Below are 22,137 nucleotides of genomic sequence, written 5' to 3'. Positions count from 1 at the left end.
AACTGCCTTTGAGCATAATACAAGGTAGTTCTGTTTCATCCAGAATCTTCAGATCCCAAGATGGTCAGTAATTTTGACCCCATTCAGCAATTCTCAGGGTGGACCCTGAGACTGATGCCTCTTTACAACACTCTTCTTTTAGCACTTTCATCTATTCCCATCTTTGAATCTGAATTCCCCTATTGAGAAGGACCTCTCAGAGATTACCTAGTTCATTTTGCATGTAATGAAGCTAATACATCAGGAAATGTAGTGATCTGTCCAAAGTCACAGAACTAGCTGGTGTAAGAACCAGGTCACTAATTCTTAGCCCAGTAGTGTATAGTCCCAAACATTGGTTTCAGAAGTGTGAGAGACTGCTGACATGTGTTAACGTTGTGCTAAGGGCCTCGCAAGGCTTATGTCATTGATTTACCATGCTAGCCCTTCAAATAGGGCCTTTGACACAGCAAAAGAAGGGAACAGACTCAGAGGGTGAAGCAACTTATCCACAGATGGAGTGGGGATTTGGAACAAGGTACAGAGCCTATGTTCCTTTTTCTAGGCAACTTGATATTTACCTGCCCCACTTGAGCCTAAGAACTAAAGGACTTTGGACTGGGGTCAGGGGTTACTGCCTTTTGCTATTAACAAACACTATGCAGAAATTTAAACCTGGGTCTGGCTGTGCATTTTCATTGTTACTCTCTACATTGAGGCCTTTAGGGCTTAGTCTCTCCATTGAGACAACCTTTACTTCAATCCTGATTGAGTCCAGTGTCTGCCCTAGCTGGACTCAATACAGCTAGGAATTCATTCATACCAGGAATACATTCCTTGGGAGTGTATTTTTTTCTCACTCAGCCATCTTGATTCTACCCAGATTTATTCTTTGCTTTTGGGTTGGTTAAAGAATATTTGCTAAGGGAGGAATAATTTAAAAATGCAGAGCTCACTAATTTCAGAGAAGGATCTCAAATTCTTTCAAGCAGCCTTTCATAATGCCTTACTGGAAAGACCTCTTGACTTGTAGATGACACATTTAATCACCACCTGGAATCATTGTTTATATTATTAGTAGAGGCTCTTAAAAAAGGTGGGTATGACTGAAATTGTAGTTTCTCTTTATTTACATATAAAATGTTCTCCCTCCTGTTCCTGCATTGATCACAGCTGATTTGAGTTTTGGGGCCATGCATTCAATTCCTTTAATATGCGTCAAGCACCCACAGGATGCAAGTCACTATAGTGAAGACAGTCAGGCTGAGTTATCTCCACTCATCTTTAGTCTTTAACTTTTGGAAGCTGGAGATCTGGAATGTAGAATTTAAAGGGACCAGGATACAGTTTTGACAGTATATTTGTTGTCTTAGATTCAAGTTATTTATGTCATTTATTTGGGCCTGTTTGTGCATTTTGAGTTTGATGTGATGGTCTGTGGTGTGACAGGATGTTCTCACATGGCTTCACAATGTTTCTGATTTTCCTGAAGTCATTGCACATTTCTTATGCTCTTTCTTCACATCCAGGCTCACCTGCCTCTCTTTCATGACAGCATTTTGAGGAAATCCTGGGTCTCAGCACCTTTCCATCTTGGTCTACAGAGCACATGGCCAGGCAACTCCTGAGGGCCAGGCTGCAGCTCAAGTACTGAGTCCGGCAGGTGTCGAGTGAACTTTCCTCCTGGCTCATGCACAGATGTCTCTGTCATCCCTCAGCCAAGCGTTCTCTGGCTTTTTACTGAATTACTGAGCCACTGTGAGCTCTCTCATTATCTCTTTCTCTCAGACCTGCTGTGGACTGATTTTTCTCAATAGAGAAGCTCCTAAGACACAAAAAAGGCCAGAGGGCACTGGGAAAGAGTACAGCTTATTTGCCCACATGAATTGTCTGGAGTGGGCTGGGAGACGAGGAGTGGGGAGAAGATAGGGAGGAAGGCAATGTTGATTTTGGACACCAACCCTTCCATCTTTTCAGAATGAAACCTGTTCTTTAGGAAGCTTCTGTTCTGAAACCCTCTAGATAATGGAACACTGTAAGAGGCTATGGACCTCTCGGCGAAAGAGAGTGAAGGAGATTTTGCAGTATGTAAGATGTGCTGGTGGACATTAACCTTGGACTTTTCTTCATGGAGTGTCTTTCTAACCCCTCCCCCATACCTGTTTTCTCCCCCTCAACTTTGCTAGCTTTACCTAGTACCCCTTCCTGATTTCTGCCTTACTCGATAACTTACCTCTGCCTGAAACTCTTTGGATTCTCACTGCAGTGTGTTCTGTGATGAGTCTTAGCTGGGGGCTTCAGTAGTTCTAGTAAGAACATTATTTTGAGAGTCTGAGGGTCTCAGAAGTAGAATGCCTCTTAGTCTGGGGGTTAAATTAAACTTTTGTGTGTTGCTGCCTTATTTTAAGATCACAAAGGCCCCAAGGCTATGGTGGCAGCCCACTGTATCATCATGTATAGTTGTGATAGGTTCTGTGAGGGTCTTAGCTATTTGTCTTATATAGGCAAACACTGACCTGGTACAAATGCCAAGAATGGGGTGAGTAGGTCCCTAAGGTAAGATGACAAAGGAGATTGTTTCCCCGTGATGGCATCTGGCCTAAATTATTGAGATGGAAAGGCTGGTAAGGCTGGCTGAACAGCCTCTCTCTTCAATCTTACCTCTTGCAGCTGCTTAATAAATGGCAAGAGTGAGGAAAATATGGATGTGGCCTTACTTCTCTGGAATCCATTTATTTAGTAGAAAGGATTCTAGAATTAGGTGATTTTTCTCCTCCTCATTTTTCCTAACAGATTTTCTCTCCCTGTTACATCATAAGATTGATTCTGTCTTCAAAATGTGTTCATGAGATTGAGGGCTTTTCAGTGAAAGCATTACAAATCACCCACAAACATCGGGCGTCTTTGGGAGAAGTGAGGCCATTTCTACAATGCTCATTTTTCACAGAGAGCAGCACCACCTGCCATCCTCCTGTATTTCCAATTTCACATTCTTCTTGTTTGTTTGAAGCTTGGGTATGCAAATTCCAGATGAGCTTGTACTGCCTTTTAAAATTTGCGTGGTTTGAGGAGGAGAAGGAGCAGTGACAGCTGATTGACACAGAAATGGCTAAGGAAGACAGGCTGAATCAGAAGCCCTGATTCAGATGAAACCCCCATCTTTGCTGAGTGCTGGCTCGTCACCAATGAGACCATATTTCAAAATGATTTCACAAGTACTGGTTCATTGACTCCTCCCAGCATCTGTGAAAGAGGCAGAGGAGGAAAGATTAAGTCCACGTGGCAGAAGCAGAAACTGAGAACTTGAATGTTTTTGTGACAACTTTAGCCCAAAACAGGTTAGCGGTAGGGCTAGAAAAAAAACTAATTCCTTTCCCACTGTATTTGGTGAGACCAAGGCCTGGGGAAATGTTCCTTAGGAGTCTATATAAAGCATTTTTGTTGTTCAGTAGCAAGAAACTCAGATGGGATCAGAAAATTAACCAAAATAAATCTGGATTTTGAAAAGAACCCCAATGGCAGCAAAAGATGTGATCCCAAATGAGCCAGAGGATGCCTGCATCTCAGCCACAGACCTCTTGTTCATTTGATTCCATAGGTTTTGAACTGACTGTTCCAGGGATTATTTTCCTTGTATTGTCCATTTAGATTCTGGGAACCCCTATCTGGAAAAGAAACTGATATTTTCTGTCAGACATTTTCCACAGCTTCTACAGTGGCCTGTGACATGCCTGGCTGGACACGTAGGACTGTGAATGTCTTAGAGGAGAAGTTGTTGGGATTTGATTTTCTTTTTTTTTTTTTTTTTGCGGTGCACAGGCCTCTCACTGTTGTGGCCTCTCCCGTTGCTGAGCACAGGCTTCGGACGCGCAGGCTCAGTGGGCATGGCTCACGGGCCCAGCCGCTCCGCGGCATGTGGGATCTTCCCAGACCGGGGCATGAACCTGTGTCCCCTGCATCGGCAGGCGGACTCTCAAACACTGCGCCAACCAGAAAAGCCCCTGAGCTATATCTTAGGTTGAGAGAGGCAAGGAAAGAGCAGAAGGGCATTCCAGGCAGCAGGGTCAGCAGGAGCAAAAGCATGGAGGTGAGAAGAAGTAGGGACTGCAGGGATGTCACAAGCATTCGGATTTTGCAAGAGTATGAAGTGAATTGAAGCAGGAGATTGAGACAGGAGGGTGGGAATCATTTTTTATCATGTGCTGGCTGCACTATTGTTTCTATCACTGTTGCTATTTGAGGGATCTTAATGAAAGCTATTTTTTTGATTATCCATGTTAATGGAACTTCAGACATTACAAAATAATGGATAATTCTCAAATTGCTGAAATCCAGCCAGGGAAAGTGACCAGATGAGAGTGTGGGGTGCAAGTCTGGCTTTCCTCCTCTTTTACCAAAGGATCCATTTGAGGGCTGTGGGGATCTGCCTGCAGCATTTTCTTTGTGCCTGTCTCTGTGCAGCTCTCTCTCAGCTCTCCTCTGGGGCTGTCACAGGAGCCTGCCTTCCTCTCTCTCGCTGCATGTGCTGGAGAGTGGCTGGGAGAGGCAGTGGTCTCGGAATAAGTACCCAGACACGCCCTTGATACTTGAACTGGGAGACCTCAGACAAATCACTTCACCTCTTTGCACTTCTGTTTCCTTGTTTGTAAAATGAAGGGATTATTACTCTGAAATCTTGATGGGGAACTTTGCTCTGCTCTGAATGCCCCTAGTTCCAGAGATGGTGCCAGCTTTTGTTTTCCTGAATTGTATTCTTATTTCATTAAAAAAAATATCCTGGCACATTAAAAAAAAATAAAATCCAATTATAAAATATTACATTATAAATATATAAAATATAATACAATATTAAAATATAACAATAGTATATGTAATAAATTATGTATATTTATATATGTAAACTTATATGTGTGTATATATATATATATATATATATATATATACACACACATACACACATACATACATATTTCAGAGTATTAGTGCACCTATACTGTCTTAGCTCACATTTGAAAGTCATCTTAGAATTTTGGGTAATTTTTGGCATCATTGCAGATAAGTAAACGTATGAGGAAAGCCAAAATAAATACTCCCCCCTACCCCATCCTCTTTCCTTTTTAGAACAACCTAATTGGAATCTATATAAATCATATCTTCTGGGTATGCACAGTGGACAGGGAGCTTTTCACAAGGAAATTGGATAGTATGAAATGGATCAAGGCCTGAAGACATTCCCAGGGTCAAGTGTGCTTTAGTTCTTAGAGGTTGTGAGGGAGCCATTCAGTATATTAATAATACAATAGCTACCATTTATCAGGAATAGTGCTCCTTATGTACATCATCTCTAACTTTTATACAAACTTGCCAGGTATGTATTACTTTGCAGGTGAGGAAACTGGCTCAGAGAGGTTCGGCAATGTGACCATAGTCACCCAGCTAGTACATGGGGAGTTGGAATATGAACTAAATTTGCTGGGAAAGCTGGTTCTTCCTTCCTGGTTACCCTGCCGCTCAACTAGAGTAATCTTAGTGTGTGTGACATGAACTACATACCTTCACCTGCCTGAGAGTTCTGGGGAGCAGCTTAGAAACAGGAGTGTAGAAGCTTTGTCTTCATCTGGGAAAGGGAGTTGTAATGATACTTAGATAAGATTATATAAAGGACACAATGCTTAGTCAGGGTCTGCTGTTTCTCTATTCTGGCCCTTATAAAATACTGTGCTCCTAGTGGAATAATTGTAACATGTGTAATAGTAGCTTTTATTTGTTACTTTGTTTGGTGGATACTTACTATTTATATGCTCAGCATTTTCTTCTTCTGGGAATGGCAGCCCCCTACTCTAGCTCTATAATTTCTGCCAGAAAGGTCATATTTTTTCCTGACTTTCTCCATTTGACCACCTTTGTCTAGTCCAAGGTTGGACACTGATCCAAGCAGGGGCAGCCCAAGTAGCTTGCTCGCATGGCCACAGTTGACTGGCCCAAGTTTGGGAATCTGACTGGGTCTGGGCCACTAAGTTTTTTACCGTGTTTTTAATTAGGATCAGAAAAAGCAACAAGTCAGTCTCCGAGGGCTGGAGCTTTAAGACCTACCATTCTGGGGCTGTTGTTGACCATGCTTTCCTCCACACTGGTCCACACTGGTCCACACTGAAAGACAGAGTGAAGCAGGGGCTCAGAGGGAAGCAGAGATGAGAGGATGAAAGGAATCCTGTGGTGCGTGTGCTCCTGCTTTGAGTTGTTACTCAGGTCCCAGTATTCCTGGCTTAGGTTCCATGAGACACCGTATAGAGTTTTTTGGCCTAAACTATTTCCAGTTGAGTTTCCATCACTTGTAAACAAAATAGCTCTCACTTTGTAACTTTAAAAAAATAGTCCTAATGAGTTGGGTTCCACAAAAGGCTGGTTAGTTCAAGTGTTTAGAACACTATGCTAATGAAGCCAAGGGTTTGAATTATATTGAAACACTCTGTCCCACACTGACTAATTTCCCTCTGTTTCTCAGCTTATTGTTTGTAAATTGTCAGTTTTGTTTTTCTAAAAAATTTCAGCTTTGGTTCATCTATTTAAAGGGTAGGATGCTTCAGGGCCAGAATTTCAAACCCTGAAGTCAAAGTAAAAGTGTGCTTGGTAAATCTCTTGACTGATAACGAAAATGTTCTGTGCTTTGTGCTCCAGTTTTGCTTCTTGCTCTCCCACCTTCAATTTGGTACCCCGACTGCTTGTATCTGTTTTCTAAGCTCAGAGCTTGACCTCTGATTATGGCTCTCAAGCAGCTCTGTCTACCTTGTGATCGTAATATATCGGTGATGTCTGATATCCTAAATCCCACTTATTGGTTAGATTCTTTGTTCCCTTCTCCATTTCTGGGCCCTGGGTCAACTGGGGCCTTGTTTGAGTTAGGACTCAGCTATGTGTACCTTTGGAGGTAAGAGAAAGCATTTAAAAGTATATAGTTGGATCAGTTAAAATTCATCATCACTACTTTTGATCACAGGTTAGTAACATCATCTTTCTTATAAAGAACAACCTCCATATTCCTATTCAGATTAGTTCAACTTGATGTAAAATCTTCCAGATGAAAAACAGAGATAGCAAGGAAAGATGAGGGCCTTCTTTCCCCCTCAGTTTCCTGATAACACATAGAGTTCCTCTTTCAAGTCATACTACACAACACATATGTTCTCTGTTCTTATTTGTAAATGTATTAACATTAATTTGAAGTGAAAAGGATAAGAGAAAGTAATTTTTAAAAAGTACAGTTGATATTCTGTCAATGATTCTTTTGTGTACATATCAAATATCACTTTGAACAACAAACTATTTCCAACACAATTAACAGTATTTTACTAAATACATTTCCCATTTGGTTTTAAAAAGCATTAGTGCTTGAGTGAACACTGGATGGCTGCTCTGCAAAATGAAAATAAGTAGCTAATCACTTCTGGATCACGTCTAACAATGCTTGGCTATTACCATTGAAAACTGCAATTGGGATGGAGGAGTGGCAGTGTAATGAGACTGGCTGCCTGGCCTCACGAAGACCCAACGCCTTTTGGCTTTAAATGCTCAATAAATATGTGGAATGGTTATAGATGGAAAGCACAGTGTTTGTTTATGGATCTGTGTCCCAAATTGAGCGTGGGAGTCTTCTATCAAGGGACATGCTCCGAGGCAGGCACAAAGGCCTTCTCTTTGTGAATTCAAGGTTTTAGGGATTTGCTGAATGCTCTGGGCCAATTCAGGCTTTCTTTAAACAGATTATTGGTTATTTCACAGGCATTTTGCAGTGGTGCTGTGCATCATAATGCAGCATCAGTTGCTGTTATTTTCAAGTGATGTAAATAGGAGTGGTGTTGGAAGAGGAGCATAGCAAGGACTGGGCAGAGGTGAGAGGATGTGGCTCACAGGACAGGGCACTGATCAAGGGGGCATAAAAGAACAGGGACCCCTTTCGGTTATGAAGAATGTAACTTTCTCACTTGTGTGTTCGAATGGAGCAGGCTAGGGTCAGCTTGTTCTGTAGCACAACCTAGCTCTAGCCTTATCTCTGCGCCTATGACTTCCCATCACATGCCTTATTTTTCAGTTACATTGTTCTCTGAAGAATGGGGAAACATTACATACACTTGATCCTCTCTGTCTCTTTCTAGAAATTCTATTGTTCAAAGTCCAGTCCAAATGTCACTTCCATATCTTGTCCTCCCTGATTCCTGCAAGTAGTTCTTCCTCAGAACTTCCTGATAGAAGTATCACTCATTTATCATTTATTACATCTTGCCATTTAGATAGATGGTATCATTCCATATGTGTTTTTCTGTGACTCACAGTTTCCTTCACTATTTTGTTTCTGATATTCATCCACATTGATGTAGCTGTAGTCCATTTACTTCGCTGGGGTAGTATGGTCTGTAGTATTAATTTGCCACAATTTATCTATTCCTTTGGTGATATACATTTGAGTTGTTTTCATTTGGTTGCTCTTTAAATACATTACTGCTATGCCTTCTAGTGCACATGTGCAAGCGTGTCTAGGATATATACCCAAAGGTGAAATTACAGTTCATAAAGTCTTTTCCAGAATTTGAGGTAATATTAAGTTATTTTACAAAGGGATTGGATTCAATTACAGTCCCACCCACCAATGTATGAGGGTTCCCATTGTCCTTCATCTTTACCAAAATTGGTAAAAAAATTAAATTAAATTTAATTAAATTAAAGTTTAATTTCTGCATTTCTGATGATATAAAATTGTCTTTCATTGCAGTTAAAACTTGTATTTCTCTGATTACTGACAAGGTTAACATTTCTTTTTTTTTATGCCTGTGATCAGTTTTGTCTTTTCTAAGGTGACTGGACAGACTTTTGTTCATTTTTCCATTTAGTTATGACTTGTTTATATGTGTGAATTTATTATAGATTATGGATACTAATTCTTTATTGGTGACATTTGTTGCAACTCTTTTTTTTTCCTAGTGTGTTGCTTGTTTTATTTTTTATTTTTTAAATAGCATCTTTTGCTTAACAAAAGTGTCACATTTGTCATAGTGAAATACAGCAATAATTTTCTTTGTGATTTTTATGTCTTGCATAAGTTCATAGAGATATTCTTCTCTGTTTGCTGCTAAAAGTTTTGAAGTTTTGTACTTCACAGTTAGGTTTATAATCTACCTAAAACTGAATTTTGTGTTATGGAAGGAAGATGGAGTCAGATTTAATTTTTTTCTATATGGATAACCAACTGTAACAATGCCAGCTTTAAAACAGCCCCTCTTTCTCCACTAACTGGCAGGTCCACCTCTTTCATTAAGTTGCTGTATATGAATGGTTCTCTTTCTGAGCTTTCTGCTTGGTCCCTTGGTCTATTTTTCTATTCTTGCACCAATGCCATACTGACTCTATTACTATAACTTTAAAATTGCTTTTGGTATTTCATATAGTGAGTTTTCCTCCTCCTCCTTTCTCAGGACTGTTTTGGACTTTTGTTTCTTATATAATTTCAGATTCAGATTATTAGCACCCACAAAACAAAACAAAAATAAAACAAACATTAGCATATTGATTAGAATTACATTGAAGCTATAGGTCAATATGGAAAAACTGATATCTTATGATACTGAATTTTCCTATCTATGAACATATATCTTTCCAGTTATTTGAGGACTTTTCAACGCTTTTCAATAAAGTTTTAGAATTTTTGTCATAAAGGTCTTAGACAATTTTTGCTGTTGTTAGATACATTCCTAGGTGACTGCTTTTTGTTGCTATGCTAAAGATTATTTTAAAATTACTTTTTCTCTTTGTTGCAGGGATATAGAAGTGCAATTGATTTTGTATATTGATTTTATTTTAGTCCATCTTTCTAGGCTCTCATCAATTTTAATAATTTGTCTATAGTCGACCTGGATTTTCTCTGTAAAAAGCATTAACTTATGAATAATTAATTCATTCTTTCATTCAATAGATATTTACTGTGTATCTACAGTGTGCTAGGCTCTATTCTAGGTAATATTCTAGGAATTTAACAAAACAATCAAAAATCTCTACCTTCATGTAACTTACATAGGCAATTCTTCCCTCCCCCCAGTCCTTGTACATTTTATGACTGGGAAGGGAAGGGTTAGCAGCTGATCTGTAACATAGACTATTAGGAAAGAGACAAAAAGAACTCAAAAGAATAAAATGATCTGGTCAAATCTTCTTGTAAACATTGTGGAGAGTCCTTATATGCGGACTGCTTTTAGCAGAACATGCCTGATCCATGTAGTTTGTTCATGGTAAACAAACCAGTTACTCATAGATTTATGGGGCATGGCTCAGTGGAAAATGTCAGTATTAACTATGTAATTTTTGGTGTACAAAATGGAGATGTTTCACAATAGGAATTGCTCCCCTTTGTGTAAGTGATGTCCAGCGTGCATCATGAGAGAACTCAGCTTAAATCTGGACCAAGGAGCTTTCTGTCATAATACAGTGAGGAAAGGACTGGGGAGCTGTGATAACAGGGTCAGAATTATTCATGATTTATCTGCTTCTTGTGGTTACCTTTATTCTTTAAATTAGTAATAAAGTTTGATACTAGGTAAGATCTCTCATTTTTTTTTTTTTTTCTTTTTTTTGCGATACGCTGGCCTCTCACTGTTGTGGCCTCTCCCGTTGCGGAGCACAGGCTCTGACGCGCAGGCTCAGCGGCCATGGCTCACGGGCCCAGCCGCTCCGCGGCATGTGGGATCTTCCCGGACTGGGGCACGAACCCGTGTCCCCTGCATTGGCAGGCGGACTCTCAACCACTGCGCCACCGGGGAAGCCCAGCTCTCTCATTTTTGTGAGTTTAATTTGACAGATTGACATTCTGTGTCATGACAATGTTTCCCCATTTTCTTACTGTAGTGAAAGAGGGTGATACTAGTGGCTGTCTATGTTGTTCCTGGTTTTATGTCTATGAACATCTAATGTTCTTCATTTAGAATGTTTTCTGTGTGTTTCTGGTAGGTAGTCTCAGCAGGTTAAGGAAATTTCCTTCAATTTTTTTTCTTTTTTTATACTTATGAATGAGTGTTGAATTTCTTTCTTTTTTTGGTTGCACTGTATCTTCATTGCTGTGCATGGACTTTCTCTAGTTGCAGCGAGCAGGGACTACCCTTTGTTGCGGTGCACCGGCTTCTCATTGCGGTGGCTTCTTTTGCTGCGGAGCATGGGCTCTAGGCGAGCAGTCTTCAGTAGTCGCAGCAAGCAGGCTCAGTAGTTGTGGCATACGTGCTTTGTTGCCCCGTGACATGTGGGATCTTGATAGATAGATAGATAGATAGATAGATAGATAGATAGATAGAAATGGAGAGATTTATTATAGGAATTGGCTCATGGTGTTATGGTGGCCCAAGAATCCCATAATCTGCTGTCTGCAAGCTGGAGAAACAGAAAAGTCGCTGTTATAATTCAGTTCATAATGGCCTGTGAATCAGGGGAGCTGATGGTGTAAAGCCTGGAGTCTAAAGGTACAAGAACTAGGAACTCCAATTTCAGAGGGCAGGAAAAGATGGACATCCCAACTCAAAAAAAGAGAGAAAGAGAATTGACCTTTCCTTCACCTTTTTCTTCCATTTGGGCCCTCAGTGGATTGGATGATGACTGTCCACATTGGTGAGGGTGAGTCTCTTCACTCAGTCTGCTGAATCAAATGCTGATCTCCTCCAGAAACACCTTGAGAGACACACTCAGAAATAATTTTTCACCACCTTTTTAGGGATCCCTTAGTCCAGTCAACATGACACATACAATTAAACATCACAATGTATATCTTTTATATAAGTTGTTGGATTCACTTTGTAGCATTTTATATATATATGCATATATATATGTATATAAATATACATATATTTACAAGAGAAGTTGACCTATCCTTTTATTTTCTTGTACTTTTCTGATTTTGGTAGCAAGATTACATATTCGTATATATGAATTGGGGGATATACTTTATTTTTATTTCCTAGAAGAGTTTTTAAAGGACTGAAATTCCATTTATTTATCTTTCTTTGTGGGAAGAGCTTTAGCTACTAATATAACTTTAATGATTGTGGGCTATTTATTTCTTCATGAGTCACTTATGGTAAGTTGCTTTTTTCCTAGGAATTCACCAATTTTATATATTTTAAAGCTTATTGGCTGAAATTATTATCTTTTAAATTCTGTGCTCTATTTGTAGCATAATCTTCTTTTCATTTTTGCTATTGAATATTTGTGCCTTCACTCTTTTTTACTTGCTTAGTCTAACTGGAAGTTTAACTTTTTATTTGTATTCTCAGAGAAATATCTTTTGGATTTGTTGGTTCTTTATATTGTATCTTTCTATTGTTTGTTTTGGCTCTTACATTTATTATTTATTTCTCTTTACTTTCCTTGGGGATTTTCCATTTTCTTTTTTCTTAAAAGAAATAGATATTTATCAGAAGTGTAGTTTGTTGAAGAGCCCATTTCCATTAGACTCTAATCAGACATTTTAGAAATCACCAGGACATATGCTTATTAGGTTCTAGAATGTCTCATCTAGAAAAAATGTACTGTTTAAAATTGTTTTCTAAGATAGACATTCAGCTTTAAAATTTTTAGCCTTTCTTTTCTCATACAAGCATACAAAACTATAAATTTCCTCAAATTATTATTTTAGCATTCCACACACTTTGATATGTATTATTATTGCTTTTAATTTTAAGTATATTTTAATTTCCATTATTTCTTCTTTGACTCACACATTATTTAGAAATATTCTAATTTCCAATAATAAGAGCCTTAAATTATTTTAATATTGACTTCTAACTTAATTGTGGTCAGAGAATATGCTCTGCATGATATGGATAATTTGAAATTTGTTGAGACCTATTTTATGGCCTAATATTGAGACAATTTTTGTAAATGGTCAATGGATCTTGAGTATAATATGTATTTTTTATTGTTGGATGCATGACACCGTAAATATCCATCAAAACAAGCTTTAATTTTTGTCTGTTTGACTACTAATAAATGAGAGAAGAATGCTGAAAACTCTTGGTATGATAGTAAATTTATACATTTCTTGACATTCTATTAAATTTTATATCTTTTGAGGTTATTTTATTGGGTACATACTATCCTTATTGATTGAAAATTTTTATCATTAAGCAATGGCCATCTTTATATATGCTTTTTGCCTCAAAATTTAATTTTCTGATATTGCTAGTTTTCTTGTGATTACTATTTGCCTAGTATACCTATCTTTATATTTTAATTTTTCCATGTTTGTATGTTTTTACTGAAATACAGTTTATTTATAATATTATATTAGTTTCAGATATACAACATAGTGATTCAATATTTTTGTAGATTATACTCCATTTAAACTATTATAAAATATTGATTATATTTTCTGTACTGTACAATACATCCTTGTTGCTTATTTATTTTATACATAGTAGTGTGTTCCTCTTAATCTCCTACACCAATTTGCCCCTCTCCCCTTCCCTCTCCCCACTGGAAACCACTAGTTTGTTCTCTATGTCTGTGAGTCTGTTTCTCTTTCGTTATATTCAGTCATTTTATTTTTTAGATTCCACAAATAAGTGATAAGTGTCTTTCTCTGGACCTCTAGGTCCATCCACGTTGTTGCAAACAGCAGAATTTCATTCTTTTTTTATGACTAATATTCCATTGTGTGTGTGTATGACATATAGATGAGGCTTGTTTTTTTTTAATACAGTCAGTCAGCTACCCTATGTCTTTTGATTGGAGCATTTAGTGCATTGACATTTGAAGTTATTACTGATAGGTATGTACTTAATCCCATTTTGCTACTTGTTTTCTTTTCTTTTTTTTTTCCCTGTGGTTCTTCTCTGTTCTTTTCTTCTTTTAGTTTCTTCCCTTATGTTTTGATGATTTTCTTTAATGGTATGCTTATGTTCATTTCTCTCTAGGTTTTGTGTATCTATTGTAGTTTTTTGATTTGTGGTTACCATGTGGTTTATAAATGTTGATATATAACTATATATACTTATTTTAAATTGGTGGTTATTTAAGTTCAAACATATTCTAAAAGATGTACATTTTTTATTCCCCTCCTCCATGTTTTATATTTTTGATGTCATATTTTACATCTTCATGTTTATCCCTTCACTGGTTATTGTAGTTATTGTTGATTTTATAATTTTGTATCTTCTAATTTTCATATATGCTTATTTAAATGGTAGATCCACACCTTTACTATATATTTGTCTTTAGTAGTGGGATTTTCCTTTCCTACAGAGTCTTACTTCTTGTTGAGCCTTTTCTTTTCTACTTAGAGAAGACGCTTTAACATTTCTTTTAGTGTTCTTTTATTATTGATGAACTCTTAGTTTTTGTTTGTCTGAAAAGTTCTTTATTTCTTCTTCAGTTCTGAATCTTGCTGTGTAGAATATCCAAGGTTGTAGGTTTTTCCCTTTCAGTGCTTTAAGTATATCATGCCACTCCCTTCTGGCTTGCAAAATTTCCACAGAAAAATCAGCTGATAACCTTATGGAGGTTCCCTTGTATATGACTCTGTTTCTTGCTGCCTTTAGAATTTTCTCTTTATCTTTAACTTTTGCCATTTTAATTATAATATGTCTTGGTGTGGGTCTCTTTGGATTCATCTTGTTTGGGACCCTCTGTGCTTTCTGTACCTGGATATCTGTTTCCCTCTTCAAGTTCAGGAAGTTTTCAGCCATAATTTCATCAAATATATTTTCAACCCCTTTATCATTCTCTTTTTTGTTCTGTGATCCCTATAATGTGAATGTTGGTATGCTTGATGTTGTCCCAGAGGTCCCTTAAACTGTTCTTATGTTTTAAAAATTTGTTTTCCTTTTTGCTGTTTTGATTGGATAATTTCCATTATTCTATCTTCCAGATCACTTATGTGCTCTTTGTATCACCTAGTCTGCTGTTAATTTCTTCTAATGTGTTTTCCATTTCAGTTATTATATTTTTCTTTTCTGATTCTTTTTTATATTTTAGCTCCTTGTTAAAATTCTCACTGTGTTCATCTATTCTATTCCCTAATTCATTAGCATTCTTATTACTAATGCTTTGAACTCTTCACATGGTAAATTTTTTATCTGTTTTATTAATCATTTTTTCAGGGATTTTTCTTGTTCTTTTTTTTGAAAAAAATTTCTCTGTCTCTCATTTTGCTTAACTTTCTGTTTCTATGAAATTAGGTGAAATGATTACCTATCCTGGTCTGGAAAGGGTGCCCTTGTGTGAAAACATCCCTACACTGTCTGCACTTGCCCAGTGGCTTTGGTGGGAGAGCTGGATCTGATGTGAGCAAAAGTCACCTCTTCCTCCAGGGTGTGCTGGCAGTTATCACCTTGGTAGTAGATGGGGCTGGAGATGGAGGGGCTAGAGCCAGAGCCAGGTATGAGCCAGGGCTTCCCCTATGCTCAGTGGCCAATACTAACATATGGGGTATAGGGTCAGGTCCAAAGTTGGTAGAGTAGAAGCCCTGAAGTTCTGGTCTGAGCTGATTTTGTTCCCTCTGAGTGTGTGCTGTTCCCCCTCTCAACATTTGGCAACTTGGTCCCAGACAGGAGCAGTGCTTGAACAAGAGACTGGAGTGGGCTCTTGGCAAGGGTTGGAATGTGAGCTGGGGCAGTCCCAGGTCAGAGTCCCAAGTAACTCCTAACCTGCTGTTTCTGTGAGCACCAATAATGGCTGTTCTGTTCAGATGCCATGTCAGGCCTGAGCCATCTCCATCCCTCACAAATGAGCAGCTTTCTTAGCTGTGGCAGCCTTTGCCCTAGTGTGGAGCTGTGCCTCAGAGCAAGCAGGCTCAGAGTGGACACTCAGCTTGGCTGGGGCCTGTGCTGGGGTGGTTACATGAAGCTGGCCAGAGTCCTAGGCAGTTTCAATCCGCTTCCTTCACCATGTTTCAGGAGTAAGCAAGTGTGTGTGTGTGCTCTTCACGAGTGGAGTCTAGATTTCTTACTGCCGCACTGTCAGTCCCACTGTTTTTCAAACCCACTAAGGTGACTCATCCTTCCATTGTCAGACTCCACAGCTGTGGTGCCCAATATGTGGTTCAAACTGCTTACTTCCCAAGGAGGATCTCTGGGGCTGTGTAACCCCCACCTCTCCTCTGTCCCCTCCCTGTAGTGCAGATCCTGACCTGATTGCTTCTCTTCTCTTCCTGCCTGATTCCATGTGGATCTTTCTCATAGCCTTGATTGTATAAGAGTCTTTTGGCCAATCTCCAGTTAGTTTTCAGTGAGACTTTCTCCACATGTAGATGTATTTTTGATGTGATTGTGGGTGGATTTGAGCTCTGCATCTTCCTTTTCTAACATCTGGATCTCCTCTTCCATGTTTGTATGTTTTATATTTGTTTCTCTGAAATAACATGTAGCTGATTTTTAGGAAAACCTGACAATCTGTCTTTTAACTATGAATTACATCTGCATTTATTATTGTTACTGATATATTTGAACTCATCTTACCACCTTATGTTGTGTTTTTATTTGTCCCTGGTGTTCTTTGCTTCATTATGTCTCATTTCTGACCTTATTTTTGATTAGTTATTTCTTGTTCAATTTTCCCCCTGTACTTATTAGGAATATATTCACCATTTATCTCTGTTTATTGGTTTTCTTGTAGACTGAAAGTCTAAAATTAATCAGTGTCTGAACTCCTTGAATAATACAAGGGTCTTATAATTCTTTATCTCTGGTCACCCCCCTCTGGGCTTACATGCTGTTGTTATTCAGGATTTTATTTCTATCTTTAAAAAATTTTTCACAATTTAAGCATTATTACTATTTTATACACTCAGGTTTTTCAGATTGGTCTAAATCTTTAATAATTTCTTTGCTTGCCATTCTTTATTGTATTTCAAACCTTACCTTTTGAATCATCTTTTCTTCTTGAATTTTATCATTTAGAAGGTCATTTTTAAGAGTCTGCTAGTGGTAAGCTATCACAGTTTATGGTTATCTAAAAATGTCTTTATTTTATTCTTGAAAGATAGTTTCATTGGGTATATAATTCTAGAGTTATAGTTATTTTCCCCCATCAGTTTGATCATTACATATTACATTATATTCTGTCTTCTAATACAACTCTTGAGAAGTTTGATATCAGTTTAATTTTCATTCACTTAAAAGTGATCTTTTTTTGTGGCTGTTTTAAAGATCTTTTTGTTTTTGATGTTCAGCAATTTCATTTTGTTATTTCTGCCTTTGTTATTCTGATTATAATTCATTAGGATTCCTGTACCTGAAAAATTGGTGTACATATTTCACAAATTCTGAAAATTTCTTACGTATTCTGTCTTCAACTATTATCTCTCTTCAATTCTCTGTATCATCTCATTTCTGGAACATCAGTAAGTCCTATGTTAAGTCTCTCACTTTATCTTCTATGTCTTAATTTAGTTTTTCAGTTTTTAAAATCTCCCTATCATTTGTCCTCAGTTATGGATAAATACTTTAATTCTACTTTCCAATAGGTTAATTATCTTTCATATGCATCTAATTAGATTCAAAGTCTAATTTTAGACTTTAATATGTATCTATATCCCAGTTGTGAAATTTAAAATTTAAATAGCTATATATTTTATTTCTAATAATTTATTTGAGTCTATTCACAACTTGGTCATTTCTGGTAGTATCTTTTCTTGGTTTTACTCTTTTATTTCATTCAAGTTTTTCTTTAAACATATTATATAGAGTATTTTATATTTGGAATCACATAATTCTGAATACGTGATATCCTTGGTGAGCAATGGGCTAAAACGGTTTTTTACTTTACTTTTTTTTCTCTTCAGACTCTTGTTCATGATATCTTATTTCTTTATTTGCTTAACACTTTTTATTTTGAGTTCATTATTTTTTAAACATAGTCTGTGAGAAGTCTTAGGGGCCTAGTTTTAGATGTATTCACCCAGAAAGAAATGGTATTTGTTTCTGCCATATGTCAGGACACACTTTTTTCTGTTTTAAATTTATTTATTTTTGGCTGCATTGGGTCTTCGTTGCTACACGTGGGCTTTCTCTAAAGTGGTGAGTGGGGGCTACTATTTGTTGCAGTGAGTAGTTTTCTCATTGTGGTGGCTTCTCGTTGCAGAGCATGGGCTCTAGCCTCGCAGGCTCAGTAGTTGTGACTTGCAGGCTCTAGAGCACAGGCTCAGTAGTTGTGGCTCACTGGCTTGGTTGCTCCTTGGCATTTGGGATCTTCCTGAACAAGGGCTGGAACCCATGTCCCCTGCACTGGCAGGCAGATTCTTAACCACTGTGCCACCAGGGAAGTACCAGGACACACTTTAATTTACTTTCTGGATTAGGGATTTCTCTGACTATACCTATGAGTGAGCAGACATATGATTGTGGACTGTAAATTTTTAAGGGGTAGCTATCATCAGTGGTAATATTATTTTATTTTTTACTAAACAACCATAGCAGAGGGAAATAGGGTTCCTTATAGACACACTTTCCTGAAAGATAATATTTTTCTAGCTCACTCCTTCATTAATGCAGAAGTCAGGACATCTTTGGCCATCCAGGAAAGCATATGCACACTTCTTGAGTGCCTAAAACACAGAGGATGATTACAATTATATTGAAGTATAGTTGCTATAGGCTGAATGTTTCCCCCCACCCCCCAACATTCATATGTTGAAAACTGAGCCCAATGTGATGATATTTGGAGGTGAGGTCTTTGGTGACTAGGTCATGAAGGCACAGCCTCATGAATGGTATTAGTGTTCTTGTTAAAGAGACCCCAGGGAACTCCTTTGCCTCCTTCTGCCATGTGAGGACACAGCAAGAAGATGGCTGTCTATGAACCAGAAAGCAGTTTATCCCCAGAGACCAGATCTGCTGGTGCCTTAATTTTTTACTTCCCAGCTTCCAGAACTGTGAGAAATTAATTTCTGTTGTTTATAAGCCACCCAGTCTATGGTGTTGTGCTATAGCAGCCTGAATGTACTGAGACAAGTGTTAGCAAAATACCAAAAACAAATGTGATACATTAATATATATGCTTCTTTATTCATGCATTACATAATGAAATCTAGTGATTTGTGCAACTACCATAATGGTGAAACAACCATAATAAATAATAAATAATAAATAAATAATAAATAAATAATAAACATAATTTCAAATTATCTGCAATGCTCTAATATGATATGAAATATCTATGATTTCTATTAGAGACAAAGACACAGTTATTGCTCAAACTACTGTGATTTGTTGCTTATATTTTGTAATGAAAGGAAATTAGAGATATATGAAAATAAACATGTACTTTTTATCCCTATCCAAGTCCATGAATTCTTTGACTTTTCTCACGAATACTTAGAGAACACACAGACCCCAGGTTTAGAACCCCTGGAAAGGACTGACCTCTCATTTCCCTCTGGCTAATCTCAAAACTCTAGGCTTCTGGTCTTGGCACTTTCTTCCCAGTTACCCCTGGCTTCTGCCTTACAGGTCATGACTGGTTTAAACCTCATGTTCCTTTTTCCCTTGTATAAGGATTCTCTTACTTTCTTGGAGATAAACAATGTATTTCAAAGTTTGCTTTTTTTTACTCCTACAGGAGCTACTTGTACTATATCAGAAGAACTCTTTTTATTATAAAAATGTGGTATCAGCCACACTGTAAAAAGTAGAATTGTAGGCTTCTCCCCTTTTATAAGATCTTAGAGGACAGAGACTTTATCTTTTTCTTATTGTTGTTAAACCCACAGCAATGGACAAAAGTGTCTACATGTAATGGATACTACATGTAAATATTTGTTGAATGGATAAATAACAAATGCATGACTGTGGGATTTAAAGATCACCTCTTACTCCTCAATTCCCAAAGCCAACTCTGTGAACTATTCAAATAATTTTATTGTTTCAAGGTTTGAAGATGCAATTCTCCTGTGAATACACTGTGACCTATGTTCACAGTGAATATTCTATCTACAGTTCTATATATAGAGATAATGAGTGAAGCATATACCAGGGACTGCTATATATAGATTTATCTAGCTCCAGAGAGCAAGGGAGATTAGAACAGAGCTCTTACATAACTTTAAAAAGATGGTACCACTTTCTACATTTTTAATTACTCTAATAAAATCATTTTTAAGGAGAAATATTTTACAAGATGGTCTCAACTTTAAGTACCACACTTCCATCTGAAGATAGATTAGTTTTCATTTTTGTTAACCTCTTAAACTCAAGGACAAAATCTGCCAGACTTCTCACTACTGCTGCTTCCTTCTAGTTGCTGCCAATTGGAGGATAACTGACTATAAATCAAACTTTGAGACAACTTTAGTACAAACCTAACAGTTTCCCCAACTGTCATTATCTCAAGCTATTCTTAAGAACAAGCAAGAACACCCAGATGTGTTAGTGACATTTTCTGTTATGAAAGATTAAAATTGGTTCCTTGCCATGTTTGGTTCCCACCGTAATTAGTCTTTCCTTTATAAGGCATCATTGCTCCATTACTCCTCTGCCATTTGTTAAGAGCAAATCGTATATTACTTTTAGGATTTCATTCACCTTTTATCTACCAAAATATGGTATTGAATACACTGTGGACATTTTGTTCAGAATGTACAGTGTTCTAGAATGCCAGGTCTCTATAGAAAGATGAAAAATGGGAGTGCAAATAGAGAAACCACAATAGAGCTGTTTCAGATTTATTATGTTCAAGCATAGCACACTTGGATACCTACATACACATCCATTTCAGAGTGCAGAACAGTGGATAGCTCACATATCACTTCAGCTAAAAGGTCAGAAAAGAACCTTTTCCTCTTTGTTTATTGCCGAATACATAGTTCTTCCACCTTGTGGGAGTTACTCAGGCAATGTTCAGGATAAAACAATAAGATAAAGGTTGGGGGGAGCTGGTAACATTTTTCTGGATTGAATTTGGGGAGGTGAATAACTAACCTTTGGTAAATAATTCATGGTTGAAAGGGGGTAGGGTCAGTGGGTATTTGGTGCCAGTTGAATTGTGTCCCTCTAAATATATGTTGAAGTTCTTACCCCTGGCACCTGTGAATATGACCTTATTTATAAATAGTCTTTAAGATGTGATCAAGTAAGTTAAGGTCATAATGGATTAGCAAAGACCCTAATTCAATGACTGGTGTCCTTACAAGAAGGGTGAAATTTAGACACAGAGACACAGACACACTGGGGAGAGGGCCATGTGAAGATGGAGGCAGAGATTGGAGTGACACATCCATAAGCCAAGCAGCACCAAGGATTGCCAGCAACCACCAGATGCTAGGAAACAGGAAGAGATTCTCCTTCAGAACCTCTATAAAAAGAACCAATCCTGCTGATGCCTTGATTTCTGACTTCTAGATTCCAAAACCATGAGAGAAGAAATGTCTGTTGTTTTAAGTCACTCAGTTGGTGGTACTTTGTTACGGCAGCCCTAGGAAACTAATTCAGTATTATTACCAATGAAGTGCTTTCTGGATTTCAATGACTTAAAAAAAATTCTGGTTATTTATTAGTATAAGATGAAATAAGTGAGATTAAACAGTGAAATAAGTGAGATTTTGACTCTTTCTAAATTCTGGGAAATTTCTACCTTTTAAAAATTGTGATATAATTGACATATAATATTATATTAATTTCAGGTGTACAATATAATGATTCAATATATGTACGTATTGCAAAATGTTTACCACAAAAGTTTACTTAACATCCATCACCACGCATAATTACCTTTTTTGTCCTCGTGAATAGAACTTTTAAGATCTACTGTCTTAGCAACTTTCAAATATACAACACAGTATTATTACCTATAGTCACCTTACATTACGTTCCCATGCCTTATTTATTTTATAACTTGAAGTTTATATCTTTTGACCATCTTCACCCGTTCATCCATTTTGCCCACTACCCATTCCCCACCTCTGACAACCACTCATCTGTTCTCTGTATCTATGAGTTCTGTTTTCCTTTTCTTTTTCTTTTGGATTCCACATATAAGTGAGTGAGATCATACAGTATTTGTTTTTCTCTGTCTGACTTATTTCACCTAACATAATTCCCTCAAGTTCCAACCATGTTGTTGCAAACAGCAGGATTTCAAGTCACAAATGACAGGACTTCAGTGATTTTTGATAATTCTTTGTATTATTTACTTTTT

The sequence above is a fragment of the Aethalodelphis obliquidens genome, unplaced genomic scaffold (genome assembly GCF_003676395.1).
Source record: "Aethalodelphis obliquidens isolate GAN/ISIS:26980383/991018 unplaced genomic scaffold, ASM367639v1 scaffold46, whole genome shotgun sequence".
Classification (NCBI taxonomy): Eukaryota; Metazoa; Chordata; class Mammalia; order Artiodactyla; family Delphinidae; genus Aethalodelphis; species Aethalodelphis obliquidens.
This window is presented reverse-complemented; position numbering follows the sequence as displayed.